The sequence below is a fragment of the Eumetopias jubatus genome, unplaced genomic scaffold, assembly GCF_037043125.1.
Source record: "Eumetopias jubatus isolate StellerSeaLion01/CBP00866 unplaced genomic scaffold, mEumJub1_p1.0 scaffold_6, whole genome shotgun sequence".
NCBI lineage: Eukaryota > Metazoa > Chordata > Mammalia > Carnivora > Otariidae > Eumetopias > Eumetopias jubatus.
In genome coordinates this window covers 46,144,492-46,167,218 of record NW_028274812.1, presented here as the reverse complement: position 1 = coordinate 46,167,218, position 22,727 = coordinate 46,144,492, and the positions used below count along the sequence as shown (strand labels likewise).

The window sequence follows — 22,727 nt, the reverse complement described above, 5'->3', positions numbered from 1 at the left end:
CTCTCCCGAAGAGACAGGGAAGGGAGGAGATTAAGCTTTGGGCTGCACATTACCTGGATTGTTTGGGGTGGGAATGGGAAAACAAAACTAACCTTTACTTATAGGTATCTCACATATTTGTCCTTTTTCCCTCTGTCTCATGTTTTACTTTATTCATGTGGTCTAAGAGTGAGGACCCCCCCCATCTTTTGAATTAATTGCAGTGCTCTAAGCTTCTGTAACAATGTCAGATTGTGCAGGACCACTCTGTTGTGAGTCGAGCCCTAGACAGATAACTTGTATGGACTTCCACACTCATTTCATTCCTTCCTGCTACCTCAGAACCTCAGACAGTAGGAAATGAACCATGGGGGACAGGTTCAAAGGATTGAAACTACATTGACAAAGCTGTCCGCCAAAAGCCAGCGTCAAAGTCTTAAAAACAAAATGTTTGGGTTTTTTTTGTTTTTTTTTTTTTGTTGTTGTTGTTAATTTAAAATATATTGACATGAATTGCTGAAGAGATTTGAGTCCCAAGGGAGACCAAGTATGTGTGAAATTGAAATTTTTTCAAATTATGCTTTTTCAGTAGACTGTAACCAAAAAGCATATGAAACCACAAGAGAGGGTACCTCCACATCCTCCCCAAATTCAGGCCCATTTTTTAACAAAGCAAAACAGTCAAACTGAATTAGAACAGGTTGCTGATGAAGAGGGGCAGAGAGGCAGCAGGCGGGCTTCGGTTCAGAGGCTTTCAAGAGGGAAGTCAGAGACTGAGGGTGAAGACCAGCAGCCCACCAAGTGAGGCTCCTTCTGAAAGCCCTGGGGCCCAGGATTTGTGCATCTTTTAGACGACCCACAGCATTCTTAACGTACAAAAGCAAAATGCTTCACAGGCATTATAAGAACATAAAGAAAAACAAAAAGCACATATATCCATTATACCTTTTTGTACTTTTCTTTCCGGTCATTCCTTCCCATCTTCTATTTGACACTTAACCCTTCCTAGAGAGAAAAAGCATCACACTGGCAGCTTGAGCTCAGAAGAAGGCAGTTCCTCTGAACTTGCAAGGACCTTGGAATTTCTTTTGCTCCCTGTGGTAAGTGCACGGTGCCTCACTGCCATTCTTACTACAGAGTAACTCTGTCATTAACAGTACCGATTCTTCTATAGTTGGGAGGCATTGCGTTTTACAAAAGTGAGAGCAGATCTGGGACTGCTTTTAAAGAGGACGCCTCACTTGAAGAGATGTGAAATTTCAGACACCAGTTTCGGTGCATCTACATGGATGCGTTCCTCCTGCTGAAATTGCCTACTCTGGCATCTCTTCACATCCAGGAGGAAAAAAGTACTGTCATTCGTAAAGGATTCACTTTTTAATTTAACCATTGCTTAAAATGAAGACAAAAATTACAAACAAACAATCTTATGAGACACAGGAAAAAAGTATCCTATTTTCTGTAAATACATTTTATTATCTCTTCTGAGAGATTACCGAAACAGCCACAGCCAGTGTTCATGCCCTGTTTTGCATTTAATTACATTATCAGTCATAGCAACCTACTGTCATACGTTTGCATTTCTCCTACCTGTATTTGCTGAAAAGGTCCCTAAGGCCTTGCTGTTGGCTGCTCTTTAAAAGTCACTAGTTTGTCATCCCGGTGTATTCTTCAGTTACACACAGGCAGAAGTTCATAGACGCTGCCTCTAAGAATTCCAGGAAGGGTAAAAACAATCCACTCCTTCCAGAGCCGTTTTGGGGTCGTTTTTGAACTTTGTACTTTTTAAACAAAGCTCTGCTGAATCATATGCTGGCCACCGAAGGATGGTCTGCCTTCTGATTCATTTCCAGAAGAGAATGAATTTCTGTTGTTTTCCAGCAGTCAGTGACTTTTTGAGACGTGGATGGGAATTGGGGAATTTGTGTTAATGCAAGAATGGAATGACACCTTGGCATGAACATTTGCCCTGGGATGGCTCAGAGAACAAATCCTTCAGTAGTTGTAATTAATAAACCTAAATGATGTGTGCATTTTAGAAGGAAAATAACTTTGCCATCTATCTACCTACTAACCAGCAACGTGAGGAAGTTAACACAGGAGACTGGCTTCTTACTGTCATTCTTTTGGAATCAGTGATATTTTAAAAAATATGCGGTGTATTTACTGATCTTTATTGTCTTACTCCTTTTTAAAATTGTCTCAGCTGTGTGTTTATTCTTATCGAAAGCCAGAGAAACTTAACCTTCTTTTTCTATAAAGACAAAAGAGAGACTTCATACCAAATCTTCAGTCCTATTCCCTTTTTTGTTCACATCTTTTTTCCCAATTATCCAGATTTGACAATTTGCACATATATGATTGTTCATTCTTTTCCCACTTCTTTGTTCTTTATTGCCCCCAAGTCTAGATGTACTATGAATTATAGACTGTCCTAATTGTTGGAGACCCTTTTTCAACATCATGACTATGTCAGATTTTCTTGACATCATGTAAATAATTAATTTACCCACTTACTGAATCTTTGTGCTGTAGCTATGACCGGTATTTTTTTGTTATGCTCCCTAGAGCCACACAACACTGATGACCTTTTCTACGTGCTGATAAATGGAAAAACTTTTTTTTTTTGGAGAAAGAGCATGAGTTGGGGGTGGGGGCAGAGGGGGAGAGAGAATCTTAGCAGGCCCCACGCCCAGCATGGAGCCTGACACAGGGCTCAATCCCATGACCCTGAGATCATGACCTGAGCCAAAAATCAAGAGTCAGACACCCAAACAGCTGAGCCACCCAGGCGCCCCTGGAAAAACTTCTTAAAACTAGGTCAGCAATATATTGAGAAAGTAGTACTATTATAATCTACATCTATGGGAAACTTGTACATTTCCAAAGGGGCCTCCTTTCATGGTATATCTAGTTGTTACTTAAATCTATGTAAAAGAAAAAAATGATTCCATGAAGTCCATTTCATTATGGTTGTTTCTCTTTAAAGATGAGAGAGCTGAAAATACTGAATAGTCCAGTTTCAACTTTGAAATGAGAATAATTTTTTTTCTCATTGGGAATTGAGCTGATGGAAGTATCTTGCTTTTCTTGTCTTTCTGAATTTTGTTCAGTAAGTAAATTATTTGGGGAAGCCTACTATGTGCAGAGGTAGTTGTGTGCCAGGCATGCTATAGGAGTTATAAAGATGGTTAAGACATAGTTCTCGCCCTAAAGAAAATTAAATCACAGACGATTTAGAGCATTTGACTTTAGAAAGATCTTTATAGGCTTTTATCACGACAATCTGTGTACTTGTAATAAAATACATTCTATGTGTAAGTGATATACTTTATACTTGAAAAGCATTTATAAAATTAGTTCAAATAGAACAATGTTCTAAGGCAAATAAAAATAAATATTTGTAACACTGACTAATTGCACTAATTTCATTTGATGAAATTCAAACATTTTATAAATTTATGAGTGTTGTTTCCTTCTTTTCTTGATCCTTCTAACCTCCCATCGGTTTCTAAATTGATTTGAATTGTTTGTAAACAATATTTGTCCTCAGTGTCTTGGAAAGTAGAGCTTTCTTAGAAAGTACAGTAACTGTGGCCATTGTTGAGTAATTACCTTGCATGGCTCCCAAGTTGTAATGAATAGATACAATCATTTAGCTCAACTGAAATGTAAAATAACTTACCCTGTGTATTTGGTTTCTGTTTTCTGAAAATGTTTTTATTTCGCCTTCTATGCTTGAAGGATATTTTCTCTAAGGTTGGAAGTCTAGGTTAGTGGTTGTTTTCCACCAAATCTTCTATTTTCTCTTGTTTTGTGTTGGAAGTTAGTTGTCAAATTGTTCTTTAGAGGATAATCTGTTTTGTTCAGACCACTAAGAAAAATTTTCTGTTTTTGGTGTTTAGCTTTTTGTTGGGATGTTCCTTTGTATAGTTTTATTTTTCTTTATCCCGCTTGGGATTTGCAAGACTTCTCAAATGTGTGTTTAATACCATTGGTTGGTTTGGGGGAAGTTCTGAATCTTTATCACCAAAAATATTGCTTCAGTTCTTTTGCTTTCTTTCTGGAATTTCATTTACAGATGTTTTAGAAGGTATTTTTACTGATGCTTTACATCTCTTACCTTTTTGTCAATATTTTCTCTTCTGTTGTTAGTTTTCTTCTGATCTGTCTTCTGACCTCTTTTCTCATTCTCTCTTTAACTGTATCTAATCTGCATATGCGTTTAAACTTTAATTTTGGTTACAATATTTTTCAGATCTAGAATTCCATTTTGTTCCTTTAATATTTTACAGTTCCCTGACAAATCTTGATTTTTATCTTGTATTTCCTTGCATTTACTATGCATGTTTTTTTAAGTCTGACTCCTTATACCATAGGACCCCCTGTGGATCTGGTTTTATCATCTGTTTTTCTGTCTTGTTTTGTTTTATTATGTTTTCTGTTATATTGTCTCTGTGTATCTGATAATTTTTTATTGATATCAGCTATCTTATAACAGTTATAGAAGAAATTTGTGGCCTATGATGGTAACGTTAACTTTCTGCAGAGAACTTTCCTTTGCTTCTGGCAAGCAGCTAAGGCACTAGCAATCCTGCAATACTTTTGATTCATTTTTCAAAGACTGAGATGATTTGGAGTTGTGCTTCAGGCCAATGAGAACTGTATCATGTCCGATTCACACTGACTCATATAGTATAGTCCCTTGGGTTACCACACAAATCGTGGAGGGTTTATTAGCCTCCAGCCAACCTTGGGAGGTGCTGGACTCTTTTTTTGTGCCCCAAGCTTCTTGAGGCTTCTTAGACTTTCCTTTACCTCTTTTGGAATTGGTGTTGCTCCTGATTCCAAGAAGAGGCCACAGGTTTCAGCCTTACCTCTCTGGGTTTCTGCCTTCCTCATCTTGTCCCCTTAAATCTTCATTGATTTTTTGGCTCTCCAGTACTTTTAAGCATATATTTTTTTAAACTTTGTCCAGTTTTTCTAGATATATATATATATATATATATATATATATATATTTTTTTTTTTTAAGAGAGCAAGCACGTGCATGACCAGGGGAGAGGGGTAGAGGGAGATAATCTTAAACAGGCTCCACGCCACTCTGCACAGAGCCTGACACGGGGCTCGATCCCACAACCCTGAGATCATGACCTGAGCCAAAATCAAGGGTTGAATGCTCAACCTTGGAAGGCTGAGCCACCCAGGCACCCCTCTAGTTATCCTTCTGATTCAAATTATAAAGTCCTCCAAGACTGGAAGAAAAACCTAGGGCTGAGAGAGGGACAGCCCAACATTTCGAATTCCTTCAGGCAGAAGGGGAGCTGAGAAGAAGGTCAGATAAAGGAAGGAGAAAAGTTAAACAACAAAAATAGGGGAGAATGGTGTCCTGGGGCTAAAAGAATAAAGCAGTGACCTGTTGAGCTCTCAGATAACGTAAGGGCAGTTAGTTGGCCACTGGATTAGCGATATGGAGGCCATAGCTGACATTGTCCATAGCAGATTCCCATTCACTTTAGTAAGAAGACTAGTTTGAAAGAAGAATGGGAAGTGAGGAAGTGGATATGATCGGTGTAGACAACTCTATTGGTTTTTGCTGTGAAGCAGAGAGAGAGAGGGAGTGGTTGCTAGAGGGATGTGGAATCAAAAGAGAGAACTTCATGCCCCCCTCCCCATGATTGGGGGTGTGATCTGAAGGAGAAGAAGAAAATAATGGTGTGCATGTATGTACTTTTTTTTTTTTTTTAAAGAGAGGGTCCCTAGGACGCAGGCTTAAGTTAAACTGAGTTTAAATTTCATCCTGCCACTTAATGGGTGTGTTTGGGGGCAAATTACCTAACTGCCATTCTCTGATAGAAATAATTCCTATTCCCTACAGTTGTGAATACAAACTTAAATATGAAATATATATAAAGTGCCTGATTCATAGTAAGTAATGAATCCCCTGTAGTTACTGATTTTGTTGTTACCTTTAAATCCTGAAGAGTCTATGTTCAGAAACAATTAAGAACTATTTATTTATTTATCTATCTATCTTAAGAACTCTTTATGCATAGAGACCTGTTTCTTAGCAATAGCCAAGCCCTGGCTGTTGCTGGGCTTTGCTTCCCCAGGGCTTTACCACGCTACTTGCTTGCCGTTTTCCAGTGTATTTATAGTCAGTCACACTTCAGCTGATCAGCTTGAAAGATCTTGCTCTCCTCCCATCCCCCATCATCTTCCAAGGCCAACTTACCTTTCAGACTCCAACTCGAGGATCACCCCTTCCCTGAGACCTTTCCCTACACATGCTTTCCCACATAATTCTGTGGTTCACCCCTGCCTTTCTTCCTCTGTGGCCTCATTTTAGCCTGTCACTACCCTACCACTCTTCTTTCGATTTGGTTCACAGAGCTGTCGGTCTCTACTGGCCTGTAATATCTTTAAAAGTAGTAAACATTCATCTTTGGCTTTTATCCCCAGCACAATACTTGACCCATAGTAGGTGTTCAATAAGCTGTTGTTGAATAAATTAATACATGTGTGAATGAATGGTTAATATATTATCATCACCACTGTTACAGCTTTGCATATTTTAATGCTTAATCACTTTATTTATTAATTACTTGCCAAGAGTATTATTTTACAAAGAATACAAATCATAAAATCAAATAAATATGTGAGGCTTGGGCTTGTTGGGTTCCCCTCCCCGCCCCCTGGCTTAGAAGAGCATTATTTTGTGAAAGAGGTTTGAGACAGAAATTACAAATAGACACTGTTCCAAAAAGCCACTTACACTCAAGGTATCAGAAATTTGGAATATACTCTCTAAAACAAGTCATGTTTTGTAAGTGTTAGTGGTAGTAAAGATGATTATTAAAATAAGAATAATTGGATTTTGGATCTGTACTTACAAAATGTTTGTTTAAATCATAATGTCATATAACTTGAGAACTAGTTTCTGGGGAGACTTGGAATAGGGCAGTGATGACATTGGAAGACTGCTTATTCCACCTTCCAAGTGGCTGGATTTTCCCATAGAGATCCCCTGCACCCCTCTGCTTTTCTCTGTTTTCAGTTCTATTTTGAATTGTAAAGATTATTCCAGAACTCTAAATTTTTAACTTTCCTCCCATAATGGGAACAGTGGGGCTGTGCTGGGTAATTGGGATGCAATGAGGAGCCTTGGGACAACCATTTGTATGAATGTGTAATTTCTGCAACTCGTTTTCTGGTGTTAAAGATGGGCTTAAAGAGTTGCCTTTAAATCCAGTTCCTATGTCCAGGGAAGTCCAAGGATGAGAGTCTTGTGACTTATTCTGCATAGTGGGAAGGATTTTGATGATGGATAAGCACCCAGATGAAGGTTCCAGTATCTTAAAGAAGAAATTATGTTGTGGAGGGACGCCTGGGTGGCTTAGTCAGTAAGCGTCTGCCTTTGGCTCAGGTCATGATCCCAGGGTCCTGGGATCGAGTCCTGCATTGGGCTCCCTGCTCAGCAGGGAACCTGCCTCTCCCTCTGCCTGCCGCTCCCCCTGCTTGTGCTCTCTCTCTCTGACAAATAGATAAAGAAAATCTTTCAAAAAAAGAAAGAAATTATGTTGTGGAAAGATTGTGAGGAAGAAGAGAGAGCTAGGTTTTTGTCCGTCCTAATGCTATCACTTTCATCCAAACTGTGTAGGAGTTTAAACAAATTTTGGGCTTCAGTTTTTTCTATCTGTAAATCAAGGTGATTGAGCATTTCCTGACCTTTATAAATTTGTGAACCCTTTTCCAAGTAATGATCCATGATTCCCTCATTGAAATTTTGAAAATTATTTTGTCATCTTTACATGGTATATGTGATATAATATTATATATTATATTAAAGATTATATAAGGTTTATTTTAGTAATACTCTTACAGTTATAAAAAATTTTTCTGTTTTCTCTGCATAACAGGTAATATATTTTGTTTAATTACATAAAAAATTATTTGTAGAGAAATTTTAAGTGTTTATTATGTTCCTTTATGTGTTAAGGCATCAAAAAGTCAAAAACTTTTCATATCTGGATGTCTGGAATTCTTGGATTTTTACCACTAGGAAAATCTCTTTTTGTTCCTGTTTGGTTTCTAAAGAGTAAGATAAGAAAGAATGTTTCAGGGTTCAATTTGCAAGCACTTCTCTATGATCTCTCACTGCAGGTGTGGATAACCACTTAGGATAAAGTGATCTTTATATTGTTTCTTTTAATCTTCTTTTCCCTGAAATACCAGAGACATCTTGATTTGTTACATAAGAAATTTGATCAGATAAATGCAATTCACAGAAAAGTTCAAAATTTGTCATCCTTATGCTTCCTGTCTTTTTTCTGTAGTCCATGTGAATAAATTCAACACGAATATACTAAAAATAACTAAAAACGCTATGTAAGTGTCAAAACCACAGCCACTAGCAATGCCATCTGAATGATAAACTGACTATGTACCTATCTAGGAGGCAGCTTCTTGCCACTCACAAGAAATACACAACAGGGCTCTCAAAATTTTGTCTTAAAAGGCTACAAAATTGGAACTTTTAACAATAAGTTTTAAAATAGGTGGAAATTGGTACTTCCGCCTTTAGCAGCCTGAAATCGAAATACCTTTACCTGTCTAGGCTGGTGGTCAGATGATGTAGAGAAATAATGAAGACACTGGAGGAGTCTTCTAGCTGCATGCTTTCTGGCCAACAGGAAAGAATATTCTAGTGTTGTGGTATGAGGGGATGAACAGTCTATCTGTGCATATTAGAGCCGTGAGCTTCATTCACGTGGAGTGTTCCATCTGAGCAACAGTGGTGGAAAAGCTGTGTGATGGCAAGTGCTCCTCAAAACCACACACAGGAGCAAGTGCTCCTCAAAATCTCCTCTTTATTCCTAGACATGTTACTTTAAAAAAAAATTGTTGTTGTTGGTTTATAAACTTTTTGTTTTGGAGTAATCCCTAAATTAACAGGTAAGTGTCAAAGATAAGATGGAGAGATCCTGTATAGCCTTCATCCAGTTTTTTCTAATGTTACCATTTTACAGCGCCGTGTGATTGATTTGTCAAAACCGAGACTCAACATTTGTACATTACTATGAATTAAACTCGAGTCTTCATTTGGATTTCACGAGTTTTCCACTTACATGCTTTTCCAGGATCCCATCCAGGATATACCACATTGCATTCAGTCTTCATATCTTACTATTAGTCTCTTTTGGTCTATGGCATTTTCTCAGTCTTTCCTTATTTCCATGACCCTGACAATCTTGAGGAGTACTAGCCAAGTACTTTGTAAAATGTCCCTCCATTTGGGTTTGTCTGATGTTTTTCCCACGACTCAGCGGGGTTGTGGGTTAGACCCCCACAGAGGTGAAAAGGTATTCTTGCCACTTCATATCAGGGATATATATGCTTTCACTGTAATATCAGTGGTAACGTTAACCTAGATTACCTAACTAGCCAACATAGCAGTTGCCAGGTTTCTCGACTGTGGAGTTACTGTTTTTCCCCATTTCATACTGTTTTTTGGAAGCAAGTCACTAGGTCCAGCCCACATTTGGGGTTGGGGGATTGAGAAGTAAACTCCCATACCTGGAACAGGGGATACAAAGATACTTCTTTGGAATTTTTCCTCTAAGAAACATTACAGATAGACCTGCTAACAGGACTCTCTTCAGTGTTAATTCGTTTCCTCTCTCCTGAGGCAAAACATGGTATGCATGTTCACGGAAATATCCGACTCAAATTATGCCCGTGACTAGATTTGACTGTATTTTCACCACTGATTATAAAATTCAGACTGCAAATGTTACATGAATAAAGTATTCCTTATTCTTGTTTGTTTTCATTATACAAGTAATGAAGAACAACTTAACGAAGAGTAGGCAGACTATAGAATTCTGGCATCTTTCCTTTACTATTTAAATGAAGTTCTTTTGTTTTTGTTTTTTAATGAAAACCATCTTGAATTTTTATCCAGATAAAACTTGGACTGCTTCTAGCTCCCAAACTTTTTTATTTTTTATTTGTATTTTGCTTCTGCTGTACTCTCTTTTGAAGGATGCAGTCAGTAATTCTACCACCTGCTTTGCAGCCTGCTGGTAACATAGGACATGATTAATTCAGTCTAACAGGATTACTAATATTGTTGCTTATAATCTCTACAGAAGCCATGTTAGAATAGCATAGGTTTCCTATAGTTTTACTTTGTTATTTTTATTTTTTAAAGATTTTATCTATCCATTTGGCAGAGAGAGAGAGACAGCGAGAGAGGGAACACAAGCAGGGGGAGTGGGAGAGGAAGAAGCAGGCTTCCCATGGAGCAGGGAGCCGGATGTGGAGCTCGATCCCAGGACTCTGGGATCATGACCTGAGCCGAATGCAGACGCTAAACGACTGAGCCACCCAGGCGCCCCTTTCCTGTAGTTTTAAAGATGCATGTGAAAGAGTTATGTTTTGTAATAAACTGTTTTGATCTTTTCCTAACGGTCAGGTTATTGCAAAAGCACCATAATTATTTATAAGGCATAGAGAATATTTCCATGAGCAAGATTATCTATTTGTTTGAAAAATCAATGAATCGGTTTAGTTTATAGACTTTAGAAATTTAACTTTATTGAGATGGACTTTATACACAATAAAACGTACACCAGTATGGGCACTCTGTCAGGTACCCTGCGTATTCCCCAATCTTCTTATGAGTACCCGGGAGAGGCCTGAGGGGAAACCTTTCTAGTGAGTGCAAAGACCCCTTTGGTCAGGTGTTCTTAGCCACGTCAGACTCACATACTGTTCCACACGTGGCTTGTGGCAGTTTTTTAAAATCGTAGCCAGCGTCTTACCAGCTTTGATTGCAGCTGGCCCTTGTCCTCCAGCGCACTGCCACAAGTAAGCTAGGTCATGCATCCTCTCTAGCCAACCTCTAGTGATTCCTAAAATTCCCATGTGTGGGACAGTGACTTACCAGACAGGATTGCCTTTGCATTTGGAGTCTTGCCAGATTTAAATCTGACAAGTGAGCCCACAGACATATCCAGAGTCTGTCTGGTTTCTTCTTGCCTGACAAACTGTCCTTCTCTGGGGGCTCGTTCTCCAAGTTCAGCCACGGGTCCAAGATATGAAAGTGACCTCTTCCTGTTTCATTCTTTCACATCTCTCTGTGTTCGCAACTCTTACATGGTTTTAATAGAAATGTGCTTTGTTGAGGTTTATGTGGGGATTTGCTGTGCTCTGGGCAAGAATGAAGATCTTCTACATCCTTCCTCATCCACACCAAAAGCAGAACTTGCTTGTTCATTTTTCAGCTATTCCATATTCTGCCTAAACTTTTTCTACTAAATAAAGATACGTATCTGCAGATTATGTGAATTCTTAGAAAATACCTACTTGGTGTTTATGGTGTAACATAAAATCAGTTTTCTTACTAAAATTGGGTAGAAGCTCTCTAATGAATGAGCAGTGCAGGATTTATAGTGTTTTCAGGAAGAGCAAGAAGTTTACAGATTTAAGCACAGTAGGCTTAGTGAAAGGAGAGAATTTATTCCTTATTTGTGCTGTTTTTTTGCAACTTCCCTGTTGTTTCTGCCTCCATATTTTACTGATTATCAGTATCTCTCAGGTCACAAGGAAAATTAATTGATTATACTGTACTTTAAGATATTACATTTTTAGATTTTTGCTTACTTTATATTAAGTAGTATGTAAGAGGTAGTTTTGTTTTTTTAAAGGCAGATCCCCTTTTTTTTCTAGTCACTTTATTCTTAAGCTTTGGAAGTTAACAGAATCATAGCTTTATTTTCATCCTTCCTTGTATATTTTAATAACTGCTTATAGGAAAATTATGTATATTAGAATCCTCTTAGATCTATACTAAACATCATTATGGTGCAGCTATAAAATGGAACTTTCAGGGCACCTGGGTGGCTCAGATGGTTAAGCGTCTGCCTTCAGCTCAGGTCATGATCCCGGAGTCCTGGGATCGGGTCCCGTATCGGGCTCCCTGCTCCTTGGGAGCCTGCTTCTCCCTCTGCCTCTCTCTCTCTCTCTCTCTCTCTCTCTGTCTCTCATGAATAAATAAAATCTTTAAAAAAAATGGAACTTTCACCATGAAGTTCTCTCATGAAGTATAATAAAGTGTTTCTTTTGTTAACAGGTTGTCATAGTGTCAATAAATTTCTCAAGCATTTAATAATTTTTTTATATATCTTAGTATTATTCTTGAGATTTCTTTTTGGAAATATATATGTAATTACAAGTGTAGAAAAGTGATATCCCTTTTAGAGGAAGAATTTGTTATAACAAAAAAGTCATAACCATAATTTAATTCACATAACCAAGTTAAGACATGTGGTATACTTTGAACAAAACATTCTAAACTAAAAATTCTGGCTCCATATTTGACTTCTTGAAATAAGCTGTATAATCAAAACAATTGGAATTATTATAGACTGTAATAATCTAGTGGTTATTTAAAACAGAATTATACCTTTGGGGCTGTTTTGACTTTTTAAATAGTGGTATTTATCTAAGAAAAGATGTCATTCATTATATTTTAGTGATGTATTTCACTCTTATAGATATCTGAAAATTCTTCTGAGGGCTTATGATTAACATTGTCCCTGAGAAATCTTACAGCTGTTTAGTACTGATGCTTTGGGAATGGAAGTATTAGAAATAGTTACAGCAAATGCATATTAGTTCTCATATATATATATATATATATATAGTAAACTTTTAGAAAAAGAAATTTAGGGGCACCTGGGTGGCTTAAACAGTTAGGCATCTGCCTTTGGCTCAGGTCATGATCTCGGGGTCCTGGGATCAAGCCCTGCATTGGGCTCCCTGCTCAGCGGGGAGTCTGCTTCTCCCTCTCTCTCTGCTGTTCCCCCTGCTTCTGCTCTCTCTGTCAAAAATAAATTTAAAAAAAATCTTTATAAAAAAAAGAAATTGAAATAGAGAATGAAGGTAACATTACCACAGTTGATTTAGAAATAGAGAGTAATCAAGATCTTGACTTTTTATATGATTCACATATTACATGTTCTGACACAGTTTTTAGAGACACTAATATGCAATGTCATCATTACCATTGTGATACCTGGGGCTTGCCAAGCACTGTGCAGAAGAAAAATCTACATAATAACATTTCAACCCACAAGAGCTTAAAATATAGAAGAAGACAACATTGGCAGCCATCTGAGTACATGGCTTACAAGCAGATGAAGAAAAAACAAGAACCCAATATCTGGGAAAAGGTGTCTAGCTGGATATACTGGAAAGAACTACTAAGGTTTTGGTAAAATAAGGCACAGTATTTTTTTTTTTCTTAGATTGGAAAGCCTGGAGTTAGAATATCAGATGCTGGTTTTTCTAGCCCATTCGTGAAATTTATATTCTGACAAGAACTAATCGAAACTATGCCTTATCGAAAAACTATCTTCTGTCCCCGCCTTTCTGTTTGGAAACTTTCATCTTTCACATGCTACTTCCCCTGGAATGGAAATACCAAAATGTTTCTTGAAAATGGTAATTTAGTAGTTAACGTGTGTGTGTGTGTTAATTTCTATGATAACACTTTTTTTAAAAAAAGACATTGTAAGATACTTTTAAAAATTTGTTTGCCCAAGAGACTGTACATACGCTACGTAATACTTCCCCCGTCCCATTAACTATTCTTAACTTGTCAAGGATCAAAGCTAGTGGGAATGGTAGAAGTTCATGAGCCATTCTCATCCCTTGAGAAAAGTAAAAAAATCCCAGTCAGTCTTCACTAGCTACTTGGTTTGCTTCACTGGTTCTAATACTTCTTTTTCTCCCTGTCAGTTCATATGTGGTAGATTCTCTGAATTGCATAAAATGCCCAATGCTTCTTAGAGCTTTCACTTTAAGTAATAACATGCAAAAAAAACCCAGAATAGTGAAACCTTTTTACATAACATACAGATTTCCTTCAAGCAATACTTTTAGTTTAAAACCATAACCGGGGCACCTGGGTGGCTCAGACGGTTAAGCGTCTGCCTTCGGCTCAGGTCATAATCCTAGGGTCCTGGGATCGGGCCCCGCATCTGGCTCCCTGCTCCGCGGGAGGCCTGCTTCTCCCTCTCCTACTCTCCCTGCTTGTATTCCCTCTCACTGTCTCTCTCTCTCTGTCAAATAAATAAAATCTTTAAAAAAAAAATTAAAAAAAAAAAAAAACATAACCAAGGGCGCCTGGGTGGCTCAGATGGTTAAGCGTCTGCCTTCGGCTCAGGTCATGATCCCAGGGTCCTGGGATCGAGTCCCGCATCAGGTTCCCTGCTCCTTGGGAGCCTGCTTCTCCCTCTGCCTCTCTCTCTCTCTCTCTCTGTCTCTCATGAATAAATAAATAAATAATCTTAAAAAAAATAAAAATAAAACCATAACCAACCCTTTTTTCCACATTTGTTTTCAACTTTGTTTCAAAATATTGATATACTAAAAAGGAAGTGTATAAACAAAAAATTTCTGTTCTAACAGAACAGAACAGACTTAAGTACTAGCAAAAGTCATTAACTTTTCTGTAGTAGTTGGCTAATAAACTGATAGCTGATAGTACAAATTTCTTTTTTTTTTTTTACAAATTTCTTTTTGTATTTTTCTATGTTTTTCATCTATCCCCTTTTAAAACACCTTTTTCTTCCCCCATATAATTTTAGAAAGTTAATGGGAACTTTAGATACAATTTTAATGTAATTCCTTATCTTACTGAATTGAATACTGGGACCCAAGTGTGCTTAGAAAATATCTAGAGTAACACAACTAATATCTGAAGTTCCCATTTATAATGCAGTTTCTTAACAATTGAATATGTAACATAGTGTAAATACAGATATTAGTAGTGTCTCACAGAATGAGTTCATGCATACAGTTATAAAAATTAAGTCTTATTACACGAGCAAATAAAGTACATTTGAAACCTTAAAAAAAAAAAAATTCTCAATACCAGTGATTAAGTTTCTCAATACCAGTGATTAAGTTTCGCTTCAGATTATGTGCTTTTGCTATTTCCCTTGACTGTTTATAACATTCATGACATACTTTTCGATTAACTGTGTTTTTCATTCACGAGTGTTATAGACGTTAAGGGCATTACAGTCGTTAAGAAGCTGGATAGAACATATCCGAGGACAGGTGCCACTGTAAGATCTAGACTTTATCATATCTGTGATTGAAACTCACCACTTTCTAAATACTGTGCATGGCTTCCATTCTGTTTCATTGTAAAGTGGGTTAAAAATATATTCATGAACTTCCCTCTCTTTCATAACATAATTTTTTAAAATAGGATCTTTATTGCTAAATTTAAAATGCTGTGACTTCTTGAAGTTGTCATAGACAAGAATGTTTGCTATTTTTGGCTAGATAGACTTTTGGGACCTGCCCTACTGTGCTGTACCTCACAGTGTCCTATCAGACGTACCTCTCATAAAGAAGTCTTTGAGACTGAAATTTCCTTTGCCTTGAAATTTTATCTGCTTTACAAAATACTGTAAATTGTATTCAAGCCCTGTGCTTGTTCGTTTCCTTAGACGTTTTAACTCAGGGAATTCATCCAAATATTTACAGGAAAATAAATATAATACATTAAAATACAGTCAAATCTTTTAAGGCTTCTTAAATCTAAGTAATTAATAATGTCCTAAATGTTTTCTAGTATTCTGACATAACCATGTGAAAGGGCATTAAAATTCCATTTGTGTATTTTCTCCTGAGAAAAGAGATGGACTTTTTGCTGTGTTTTTTACTGGAAAAGACCTAGCTCCTTAGGATTTGGAGATTGGTTTTATAGTCAGTATAAAAACATTACCTTTTCACTACAGTGAGTTTACTTAGTGAAACTTTTTTTTATCCTAAATATCTAGTTTCTATAAATTGTTTCATAGATAATGAAAGTTTGTGTGTGTGTGTGTGTACAGTTGGAACCTGTACTAAATTTATGAGATAACTGAAAGTGAATTTGCTTGAAACTCCTCATTCTATAACAAGCTGAGTATAGACTCAGGATACTTTCCTTATTCAGCCCTTAACTTGAAGTCTTCCTTTCTTGATTCATGGCGGGGATAGAATGAATCCATAGCCATCTCTATATTTTAATGTCCACACATAAAAATTCTGAAATTGGACAGTGAAAACCTTGGTCAGTTTTATAAAAAGGGATTACTGCCATGAAGTAGAAAGCTAACTACTTCGAGCCTTTTCTGCTTATGGTACACAGAAGGCAAATTACCAAGTGCTCCCACCTCTCATGATTGAACTTTTCAAACCCAGTGGTACTGGCAAAGACAACCATGGTATTGGTAAAGACAATTTCATTGAACAGTCTAAAATTTTATCTCACTTTCTGGAAAAATAGAACAGATTCCCTCTAATAATAAAACTCCTTGATTGATCCCCACCCAAAAATGTGAGCATCCCAGAATGACGACAACAAAAAACAAAAACTCATGGATAGATTCAGGTGAAGACCAAAGAATGCCTGCAGCTCCCAACACATCTTCTGTTGGAGTGTCCATTTTATAAATCATCATGCCTTAAGTAGCACTTCCTTGACTATATATACACTTCCAGCTCTTCAGTTCTTTTTTCCTAGGTGTCTGGCGGCACAGTGCTAATTAGCAGTAGTAGAATGAAAAGATGTTCATAATCTTCATTTTTATGGTTACACAAATGATTAATTCTTGGCACTAAAACAGTCAAGGCAAGCGAAATTGTAAAATAAAATATGTTAATCCTGTTTTTTTCTTTTTATTTATTTAGCATTCAGTGGAGATACTTCGCTTGAGGCAATATGGGTAAGGACAGGGATAGCAATTTATTTCAGAAATAGTATATAAGTATTTTCCTAGTGTGTGTGTTTCACTGTTAATGTCAAAATACTCCTCATCTTATGATATTCAAGTGGAGAATTCTGAGAACTACACTAGCATGAAGATTGATGTTCTTTTTGTTTTCTTTCTTTTTTTTAAGATTTTTAAAATTTATTTTGAGAGAGAGAGAGATAGCGAGAGAGAGCACGAGCAGGGGGGAGGGAGAAGCAGGCTCCCCGTGGAGCAGGGAGCCTGATGTGGGGCTCAATCCCAGGACCCTGGAATCATGTCCTGAACCAAAGGCAGACGCTTAACCAACTGAGCCACCCCGGCGCCCCTTGACATTCTTTTTCTGATCAGGTATTAATACTTTCATTCAGAAATTGCATTCAGAAAGTTTTAGCATTCACGTTGTTTTCCTTGGATATTAGCAACCACAAAGACTTCTTAGGAAATTTAACATTCGGATATTAAATTGTTTTAATCATCCCCAAGGCCATCAGAAAATGGATTTTGCGTGAGCATTTGGCAGTTTAATGATTGGAGTCTAAAACAGCTTCAGCAATAACTCAGTATGTGTTACAAGATTCTCATGTGATCAGGATACACCTACCTTTGCCCTAGTTTGTTCCAGCCACACCCGGGATTACTTAGAGTGATCTTTTTTTCTCTTCTGGAAACACATAAGAGTGTACATAAATGCTAGCAGGATTCTTTGTGATAAGAAAATCCCTCTTACCCTAAAAGGTTTGTTAGCCAGTGATCCCTCTGAAGCAAGTTCACATTTATTCGCATTTATTCAAATCTAACATTTGAATAAAGTTAGAAAAATAGAGATAGCATGGGAAATTCTAGCTCCAGGTGCATAAAATAACAAGCACAATAAAAATCTTGGGGTTTTTTTATTGCTAAATATCATCAGGTTTGGTATAAAATTGAGAAGGGTTTAATCCAAAGGATAATGTTTATTTCTTTACCTTAGATGGTTATTTTATATTATTTTAATTAATATATTAATTATAAAGATAGTCTGAAAAAGATGTATTTTACTTTAAATATTCTCATAAAGGAATAGAATGTCTCATTGGTCACATTTTGGGGGTACAAGGGAACCAGCTCTGAAAATAGTAGACAAAAAGAAAGAATCAAGGAATTATCTTCTTTCTCTTTTACAGATTCCTTTTTTTTTTAAGATTTTATTTATTTATTTGAGAGAGAGAGACACAGCGAGAGAGGGAACACAAGCAGGGGGAGTGGGAGAGGGAGAAGCAGGCTTCCCGCTGAGCAGGGAGCCCGATGCGGGGCTCGATGTGGGCCTCGATCCCAGGACCCTGGGATCATGACCTGAGCTGAAGGCAGACGCCTAATGACTGAGCCACCCAGGCGCCCTCTTTTACTGGCTCTAAAGCAGGGTAACCAAATAGATGATGCAGGAAAATTTGTGTTTAGAGAAGACTTCCAGCTTTAAAAAAAAAAAAAAAAAAAAAAAAAAAAATGGAGGTGCGCCTGGGTGGCACAGTCAGTTAAGCCTCCGACTCTTGGTTTCAGCTCAGGTCATGATCTCAGGGTCCTGAGATTGAGCCAGGCATCCAGCTCCTCGCTCAGCGCACAGTCTGCTTGACTCTCTCCCTCTGCCTGCCCCCCCTTTTTAAAATCTTTTTTAAAAAATGGAAAAGGGATAGAATTGACTCCACATTTTGCAATCCCTAATGAAATAATGGATCTAGACAGTGTTCATCAGTGGCTGCTAAAACTCTTAGAAGACTGATGGAGAAGGTGATAACACCTAAGGACCTATTGATCATTCTTCCCACACAAAAGAAGAAACAATCAGGTATGTATCATATGCCTCCTAATTGGATGCAACAGGAAATACGAACATCATCTATAAAATTTTCATGCCAAAGGAAAGAATGTCCAATGGAAAAAAGACAGTCTCTTCAACAAATGGTGTTGGGAAAATTGGACAGCCACATGCAGAAGGATGAAACTGGACCATTTCCTTACACCACACACAAAAATAGACTCAAAATGGGTGAAAGACCTCAATGTGAGACAGGAATCCATCAAAATCCTAGAGGAGAACACAGGCAGCAACCTCTTCGACCTCAGCTGCAGCAACTTCTTCCTAGACACATCGCCAAAGGTAAGGGAAGCAAGGGCAAAAATGAACTATTGGGACTTCATCAAGATAAAAAGCTTTTGCACAGCAAAAGAAACAGTCCACAAAACCAAAAGACAACCGACAGAATAGAAGATATTTGCGGATGATATATCAGTTAAAGGGCTCGTATCCAAAATCTATAAAGAACTTATCAAACTCAACACCCAAAGAACAAATGATCCAATCAAGAAATCGGCAGAAGACATGAACAGACATTTTTGCAAAGACATCCAAATGGCCAACAGACACAACAGCTCCACATCACTCAGCATCAGGGAAATCCCAGTCAAAACCTCAATGAGATACCACCTCACACCAGTCAGAATGGCTAAAATTAACAAGTCAGGAAACAACAGATGTTGGCAAGGATGCAGAGAAAGGGGAACCCTCCTACGCTGTTGGTGGTGCAGCCACTCTGGAAAACAGTATGGAGATTCCTCAAAAAGTTGAAAATAGAGCTACCCTAGACCCAGCAATTGCACCACTGGGTATTTACCCCAAAGATACAAATGTAGTGATCCGAAGGGGTACGTACACCCTGATGTTTATAGCAGCAATGTCCACAATAGCCAAACTATGGAAAGAACCAAGATGTCCATCAACAGATGAAAAAGATGTATATATATACACACACACACACACACACACACACACACACACACACACACACACAATGGAATATTATGCAGCCATCAAAAAACCACGAAATTTTGCCATTTGCAATGATGTGGATGGAACTAGAGGGTATTATTCTAAGCGAAATAAGTCAATCAGAGAAAGACATGTATCGTGATCTCACTGATATGAGGAATTCTTAATCTCAGGAAACAAACTGAGGGTTGCTGGAGTGGCGGGGGGGAGGGATGGGGTGGCTGGGTGATAGACATTGGGGAGGGTATGTGCTATGGTGAGTGTTGTGAATTGTGCAAGACTGATGAATCACAGACCTTTACCTCTGAAACAAATAATACACTATGTTTAAAAAAAAAAGAAAAAGATAGCAGGAAGGGAAAAATGAAGGGGGGGAAATCAGAGGGGGAGACGAACCATGAAAAGACTGTGGACTCTGAGAAACAAACTGAGGGTTCTAGAGGGGAGGGGGGTGGGGGGATGGGTTAGCCTGGTGTTGGGTATTAAAGAGGGCACGTTCTGCGTGGAGCACTGGGTGTTATGCACAAACAATGAATCATGGAACACTACAACAAAAACTAATGATGTAATGTATGGTGATTAACATAACATAATAAATGAAAAAAATTCATGCCAAAATATCAAACCCAGATTGCATTAAACTTCTTGAATCACCAGTTGATAGGAAGTAGAACTAAAGCGACAAGGTAGGGGCGCCTGGGTGGCTCAGTTGGTTGGGTGATTGCCTTCGGCTCAGGTCATGATCCTGGAGTCCCGGGATCAAGTCCCACATCGGGCTCCCTGCTTAGCAGGGAGTCTGCCTCTCCCTCTGACCCTCCCCTCTCTCATACTCTCTCTCTCTCATTCTCTCTCTCAAATAAATAAATAAATAAATAAAATCTTTAAAAAATAAATAAGTGACAAGGTAACTGACACTGTAATAATGCAATAATCAGGGTCCAGGAAGGGGGAAATGCTATGGGAAAGATGACCCAGTTCCATCAATAAATAAATGGCAAGGAAAAAGAGGCAAGACTGTAGATGAGGAGCAATTTAATTAAATTTAAATGCAATTTGTGGGTCTTGTTTGTATCTTGATTCAGACAAAACAGTTGTAAAAACAAACTGGGTAGGAGACACTGGTGACATTCTCAACACTGGAAAATGGTGGATTAAAGAATTATTGTTACATTTGTCACATGTTCTATGGTTAGATAAGAGACCATATCTTTTAGATATACATACTGAAGAATTTATGAAGTGATATGTGGTGCGTGAATTTACTTTAAGGTAATCCAGCTGAGGTGTAGGAGAGTTATATAGATGAAGAGATTGATAACTGTAAAACCTGAGTGGTGGGAATAGCAGTTTATTATACTGTCTTCTCTATTTTTCCATGTATCTGCCAATTTTTATAATAATCCAGAAATAGTGATAACTTTAGGACTGTCAGATAAATAAACATTGTAAACATTGGATACTTAATATTAAAAAGAGTATAATGTAGGGGCGCCTGGGTGGCTCAGTCGTTAAGCATCTGCTTCGGCTCAGGTCATGATCCCAGGGTCCTGGGATCGAGCCCCGCATCGGCTCCCTGCTCCATGGGAGGCCTGCCTCTCCCTCTCCCACTCCCCCTGCTTGTGTTCCCTTTCTCGCTGTGTCTCTCTCTGTCAAATAAATAAATAAAATCTTTAAAAAAAAAAAAAGAGTATAATGTAGTATAGATACAAAAGAATCTTATAAAAATATTAGCAAACTAAGAATATATAAAAAGCTACTCCCCTCACCACCAGAGTGCAAGATCGACTTAACATTAGAATATCAATTTAATTCACTGATATCAGCGAATTTAAGAATATTAGATTAAAGGGGAAAAGTCATGATTACATCCATAGATTCAGAAAAATCCAGTTGGTAAAACTCAGTGTCCATTCATAATTTTTATTTATGTATTTATTTTTAAAGTCAGGAAACTAGGAATAGAAAAGAACTTCTTTGATCTCATTACAGGATAGCTCTAAAATTTCATGCTCTTATTGAAAGTGTTCTCTTTGAAATTGGAAATAAGACAGGGCCGCTTGCCATCACCGCTTTTATTCATTATGTAAAAATCAATTGTGTATCCAAAGCTCAGCACAGTCAATCAGAAACTAAAATGTTTTAACTACCATTTGCAGTAACATCACAAAATTTCAAGTATCTAGGGGTAAATGAACAAAACCTGTCACAAGCTCATTATGCAGTAAACTGTAAAATATTTTTTAAAGATTTTATTTATTTATTTGAGAGAGAGAGAGAGAGCACACAAGCAGGGGGAGCAGCCGCAGAGGGAGAAGCCAATTCCCCGCCGAGCAGGGAGCCTGATGCAGGGCTTGATCCCAGAATCCTGGAATCATGACCTGACCTGAAGGCAGACACTTAACCGATTGAGCCATCCAGGTGTGGTTAGCATTAAAGAGTCTGGTGATATCAGTGGTTGGTGAGGATATAGAGCAATGTGAACCCTCCAAACTGCTGGTGGGAATGTAAATTGGTTGAGCTAGTTTTGAAAATTGTTGGGTATTATCTTGTAAAGTTGAAAATGAGCTTTTTCTATGACTCAGGGATTCCATGCCACAATATATACCATACAGAATGTTCTTACTGGCATTCGTGATAGCCCTAAATTAGAGATAACCCAAATGTCCATCAACAGTGCAGTTGACAAGTTATATATCATACAATGGAATTCTACTCACAAATGAAACTGAAGAAATTCTAGCTATTCCAACAATATGGGTGAATCTTAAAAACAGAGAGAAAGGAAAAGCTAGATACAAGAAGTATATATTCTATGATATAATTTATGTAATATGTAATTTTATGTAATAAATTGTAGAATGGGATAAACTAGAGCACAGGTAACTGATCAAACCAGAAAAGCAAAGATGTGAGTACCATGAATATGATCAGGACAGTAGTTACCTTTGGGCAGTGGTGCTGGAGGGTTTCTGGGCCCTGGAAGCGTTTTATTTCTTGACCTGGTCAGTGATCACATGAATGTTGCTTTATAATATTTCACTAAAGTATAGTTTTTTGGGTTTTTTGCTTTATGTGCGTATTTTTTACAGTAATTTCTTTCAAGAAACACCTATAAATTCTGAGTT

General features: G+C 37.7%; 1 protein-coding gene across 2 annotated transcripts in view; it reads left to right on the top strand.

Moving 5' to 3' along the window:
• The window catches only part of NT5DC1 (5'-nucleotidase domain containing 1), a 145,513-nt gene that overhangs the window by 55,001 nt on the left and 67,785 nt on the right, over nt 1-22,727 (top strand). The gene's annotated exons all lie outside the window — the stretch shown is intronic.